This window comes from Ursus arctos, unplaced genomic scaffold (genome assembly GCF_023065955.2).
Source record: "Ursus arctos isolate Adak ecotype North America unplaced genomic scaffold, UrsArc2.0 scaffold_2, whole genome shotgun sequence".
Lineage (NCBI taxonomy): Eukaryota > Metazoa > Chordata > Mammalia > Carnivora > Ursidae > Ursus > Ursus arctos.
The window spans coordinates 19,823,791-19,830,281 of NW_026622874.1; positions in this window are offsets into that span (position 1 = coordinate 19,823,791).

Consider the following 6,491-nt stretch of genomic DNA (forward strand, 5'->3'; position numbering starts at 1 on the left):
AGTTTACAGAGTGCTGTCACATTGTTTTAGTTGAGCCACACAGCCACCCTAGGAGAAAGGTAAAGTCATTTGATAATAAAGTCATGTCACCATGCCCATTTTGCAGGATGCAAACACAGACTCAAATGTGGTTAAGAGCCCTGTCCAGGATCACACACCAATAAATGGCACATACTGAATTTGAACCCAGCACATCTGACTATCAGGGTCCACATAGACCAGTCTGGCTTGAAATGAAGACTTACGTTTTGGATGGTAGGGAATAATGGTGGAATGGTAGGACTGGGACCACATTCTGGAGGGCTGAGCTGACAAAACTGTGTTTTATGCGGTGGGTGATGGTGAACCCCAGGGTGTTTTAGAGAGAAGAAACATGTCCAAAGAATGATTTAGGAAGATAAATACAGCAGCAGACAGAAAAGATAGAAAGGAGAAGAGATTGGCAGGAAAGAGACAAACCATTTGAAGTCTGACCCTTAACTCAGATGGTAGCAGGCATAACAGGAAGAGACAGATGATTAAGAAAATGCAGGAGACAAGGAAAGGGTGTCAGAGAGAATACCAAGGTTCCAACCCTTTGGGTGGAAGGAATACTATCAACAGAAGTAGGAAGTGTGAATTATAACAGCCGACAGTTTTTTGAGCAGCTGTTATGCGCTAGCTACTGCCAACTTAAGAGCATTTTGTGAATTTCCTCATTAATGTCTCCCTAATGGCCCTTTAACATAGTTACTATTTTTATCCTGATTTTGGAGATTTTAGAAATGGAAAATTAAGGCCCAAAGTGACTTACATGATTTACCCAAGATTACAAAGGTAATAAGCATTGGAGCCCATATTTGAACCAAGGTTTGGCTCTCAGACTCAACCCAGCACTGAGACCCCTTCCAACCCACCTGAAGATGTAAGCTGGGAAAAAGGAAGAGTTGCTTTGGTGAGTGAGGCAGACCTGGCCTCCGCAGCTCCTGTAACCCTTAAGAGATCAAATTCACCCTTCCAGTGATCTGGGTAGGTAGCAGTCAGTCCTCACTGAGATTGGGATTTCTGGTTTAAGATATTTGCTATAGAAAAGGCTTACTGTAGGGGTGGGAGAGGGCAAGTCCAGTTCAGAATCTGGGCAGACCTGGGAAGATGGTGGCCTCTGGAACAGCAGAGAATGAGGAGTGAGAAGAGGGGAAGAAAGTTGTGGGATAAAGGATGAAAATTCCCCCAAATCCTTTAACATTCTTAAGTAAATGACATTGTGTGGGCAGCTGGCCAGGAAGATGAGCAGAAAACACAAGGAAATGAGTTAGAGGTCCCATCAGTTATTTTGTCTGGGTTTCTGAACCAAGACTCCTTTTTAGGCCACTGTACCCAAAGTCTAACAGCCCAGCAAAGCTGCCCTGACCCCAGCTCAGATTCATCCAGCCTAGATGTCTTTGTCCCACACAGAGGATTTTGTTCTTAAACTCAGATAATGTAAACATTCAAAAGAAAGGAAAAAACCCAAGGAACTTAACATCATGGGACTTCCATGTTGGAAGTAGCTCTTAGACCCGGGCAAGAGAAGCTCCTGCCCTTCTCAGGCCATGCCGCTCACATGTGAGAACAGGTCTGTGGGGTTAAGAGGATGCATCTGTGCTCACCTTTCTAGACCATACAGCCCCGAGCTGCTCCCAGGGCCCGTGCGGGCCTCTTCCTGATCGATTCTTCTAGGAGTATGCATACTCCTGTATAGGCCCGCCAAGAGGCAGCTCTTTGGGGACAGTGGGTGGAGCCTGGACATTCAAATTGGAGTGTTCACACTCCAGCCACATGAGGTCCCTCATGGGTACAGGACCAAGTCTGGGTGGAAAGAGGAGGGGGTGGGCAGCTGGGCCAGCCATCACCAGGCTGCCACATTTCAATGTGGAGCTCCAAGGAGTCTTGGAATTCTAAAATGGAACCTAGTCATCCATCCAGATATTATAAAAGTATATTTATTGAGACAGGAAGGTAGAACCTTTTTTTATTTCACAGGTGCTAGCTTGAGTTTTAACTTTTAAATATTTAGACATATGGTCTGTAGCCTCCATTTGTCATCTTGCCCTGGGCCCCACAAATATTAGGAGCAAGACCTTGGATAAATGGAAGTCATCTTCTCCATCCATCCCACCAAATGCTTAAACACCTCCAGTGGTGATTGATGCTGGCCTCACTGCCTCCTCCTGAATCTTCCTCCCCTTTGTCTCTGCAGTTTCTCACTGTTAAAACGTCCTCCTTTATTTTGAGTCAAAGTTGGTCTTTCTAGTCCCAAAAAAGTATTTAGTAGTAATAATTGAATATTGAATTGAGAATAGAATGGAGAGGTTGATGTGCTTTGGCCTCCTGAAGACCGTGATTCAAGTCCTGACTCTCCTACTTACTAGATGTGTGACTTTGGGCAAGTTTCTTAATCTTTTTGACCTTCAGTTTCCTCACCTATAAAATGGAAATAAGAAGTTCTACTTCAAAGCATTGTTGTGACTAATAAATAGCTATGGTAGACATTATTTATTCTCTTTTTAATTGAGGTATAATTAACATGTGACATATTAATTTCAGGTATCCAACATAATGATTTGATACTTGTAAATACCACAATAAATCTAGTTAACACCTGTCACTATACATAGTTAGAAATTTTTAAAATAAATAACAATGACTTTAATGTTATTACTTAGGGTTTTTATTTTATTTTTATTTATTTATTTTTTTTAGAGAGCGTGAGAGCATGGGGCGGGGCTGGAGGGAGAGGGAGAGAGAAAATCTTAAGCAGATTCCACGTCCAGCCCAGAGCCCAATGTGGGGCTCCATCTCACAACCCTGAGCCAAAATCAAGAGTTGGATGCTTAACTGGCAGAGCCGCCCAGGTGCCCCTATACGGGGTTTTTAAAATAGAACTACATCAGGTTTGGTCATGATTCTGCTGAAAGCATTACTGCAGAAAAAGTTCTTTCTTGTGATGAGAACTTCAAATCTACTCTCTGAGCAATTTTTTAAAAAAGATTTTATTTATGTATTTGACAGAGAGACAGCCAGTGAGAGAGGGAACATAAGCAGGGGGAGTGGGAGAGGAAAAAGCAGGCTCCCAGCGGAACAGGGAGCCTGATGTGGGGCTCGATCCCAGGACCCTGGGATCACGCCCTGAGCCAAAGGCAGATGCTTAATGACCGAGCCACCCAAGCGCCCCTCTTAGCAATTTTCAAATATGCAATACAGCATTATTAACTATTGTCACCATGCTGTACATTACACGCCTTTGACTTATTTATTTTATAACTGGAAGTTTGTAGCTTTTGACCCTCTTCGCCCATTTCACCCACTCCCTATCACCCTGCTGGCAACCACCAATCTTTTCTCTGTATCTCTGGGAAGAGATTGTTCATTACTGATGTCTTAAATAGAAGGTCTGGTCCCAGTGAGGAGGGACGTAATTAGTGCCAATAAATAGTGGCTTGATTATTGTTTCTTGGGTACTTTCATATTTTCTTCTCGTGGCACTAAGAGGTTAGCATTTGACACAAGAAGACTTGAGAACCAGTTTGCAACACCACTTTCAAGTTGTGTGATCTTAGACGAGTCATCTGCTGTCTTGGAGCCTCAGTTCCCGCCTCAGTAAAATGGAGGTGATGATGATTCCCACCACGTCACAGAGCTCTTAAATGAAAAAGCTCCTGCCAAAAAATCATTCACTCATTTATTCTTGTAATTTATTCATGTAAACATGCATAAAATGTCTACTCTGTATTAGGTGCTGAAATTCAAAAATGTGTTCCAGCTCCTGTCCTTGGGGCCTCAGACTCTACTGGATGAGACAAAGAGATAATATTTTTTAAAAAGACTGCAGTGTGACTGCAGCCTGAAGGAGGGGACAACTCACTCTGCCTCGGGAAGGTTTTATAGAGGAAGTGGAACTTGAGAGAGGTGGGGCAGTGGGGAACGGAATAACATGAAAAAGAAAGCATGGAATCGCACAGTTTTATGGAACAGAAATATAGAATAAAACAAATCCTTCTTTCAAGGGACAGGTCTTCAGATATTAGACGGAAGTTATCATAGACTCTCCTCCCATTCTTTATCCATCATCTTCTCTGGGCAGACTCAACAACCATTGCTCACCTGATTGGCTGTGAGTCTTTCCAGCGCCTCTCGGGGCACGGTGCATTCTCTGTATGCCAAGACAGAAGATAGTCAAAGGTCTACATATATCATGTAGATTACCATAACCACTTTGTCAGTGATAGCATAATTGAAACTGTTTAATTTTTTAAAAAGCTGTTTTATGCTTTATTTGCAAAATTCCAAGAGTCCGTAAACTACATGACCAATTGGGAGGCTCATCAGGCATTCACATAGTGATGTATGGGCGTGTCTCCTGGACACAGAAAAAGTATGTTGTGAAGAAAGTGTGAGGCACAGAAGAGAGAAAAAGAACATGTGCACGCTCATGCAGAGATTCTGTGGGCCCCTGGCTTAGTTCTATTAGGGGACAATGAAGATGTCAGCTCTAGATGGTGTCTTATTAAATCTCAAGGGATTCTGGTGAGCTAGGTCAGAGACTAGTATTTCAGGTGTAATTTCGTAGCTCTCTTAGGCTCCAAGTTTTCAGAACTGGCTTTGATGGAACTGGGTGCTTTTCCATGGTTGTAAATTAAAAGGAAAGGCAAAATGAACATGAGGAAAGTTCCCCTGGAAAGAAACAACAGCCCGCCACAGGAGCTGGAGGCCTTGATGTCACACTGGACTTCTGGCAAATGGCAGAGCCCCACCACACACTAGGTGGCTATTGTTGGCCCTGAGCTGTCTGACTTAACTGACTTTCTCACTGTTTTACCTGGGGCATAATTTGTGTGACTGCAGTCACCTTAAGGTCCCATCTTTGGGTGAAAAGAGCCTGGTCCCTCAAGGGGACACCAGGATCGGTCCTGTCAGCTTCATTTGCGGCAACCACAGTCAGTATTTCTCAAGGTAGCAGGAGGCCATTGTGGGCCAGGATGTACCTAGGACATCAGCTATCCTTGCTGTCACACTCATGGCCACCTCTGCTTCTGCTCAGCCCAGTGACAGCACTGTAACTGCTGATCCATCCCATCAGCTCAGGGCCTTTTCCTTGTTGTGATCTGTGAGAGAATAAAAGGAGGGAAGACACCTGGTTCCCACCATGAAAGGATTAGAACCTTGGCCAGTGGTTCTCACACTTCATGGTAAAATAAAATACTTGAAATGGGGATGACTGTCCTGGTTTATGACAACAATTCCAACATAATTATTAACAGTGCCCTCTTTTATTAAAAAAAGTCACAGTTTGGGCAATTAATTGTATAATTATCTTACTTAAAATTCATATTACCACTCCCCATCCACAGAGTCTGGTTTACTGGGTTTAGGGGTTCTTAGGAATCGAGATTTTAAACTAGCATACTGAGCATTTCTGTTGCAGGGGGTGGATAGGCATGCTTTAAGAAGTTCTAATGGTGAGGTAAAAAATCATTAATAATAATTCTAATTTTAAAAAATAGGAACTACAAAAACAGCAGAAGGCAATTAACAATATGTCAATAAAAACATACCTATCAGTAATTACTTTAAATGTAAATTCTCTAATCAAAAGACATAGAGAGGCTGAATATATTTTAAAAAACAAGACCCATCTATATGCTACCTATAAAAGACTTAGTTTAGATTAAAGTAAGGACACACACAATGAAACTGAAGGGATGGAAAATGATATTGCATGTTCCTGGAAGCCAAAAGAAAGTTGGAGTAGCTATATTTATATCAAACAAACTGGACTTTGAAACAAAGACTATAATAAGAGACAAAGAAGGGCATGACATAATGATAAAGGGTCAATCCAGCAAGAGGATTTGCAAATGTTTATGCATCCAACATAGGAGCACCTAAATGTATAAAGCAAATATTAACAGATCTAAAGAGAGAAATGGGCAGCAATATAATAGTAGGGGACTTTAATATCCCACTTACATCAATGGATAGGTCATCCAGACAGAAAATCAATAAGGAAACACTGGCCTTAAATGATACATTAAAGTAGGTGGACCTAGTACATAAATACAGAACATTCCATCTAAAAGCAATAGAATACACATTTTTCTCTAAGATCATACATTAGGCCAAAAAAGAAGTCTTAATAAATTTAGGAGGATTGAAATATCAAGCATCTTTTCCAATCATGATGGTATGAAATGAGAAATAAATTACACAGGGGTGCCTGGGTGGCACAGCGGTTAAGCGTCTGCCTTCGGCTCAGGGCGTGATCCCGGCGTTATGGGATCGAGCCCCGCATCAGGCTCCTCCGCTATGAACCTGCTTCTTCCTCTCCCACTCCCCCTGCTTGTGTTCCCTCTCTCGCTGGCTGTCTCCATCTCTATCGAATAAATAAATAAAATCTTTAAAAAATAAATAAATAAATAAATTACACAAATAAAGTGGAAAATTCACAAACATTTAGAGATTAAACAACATGC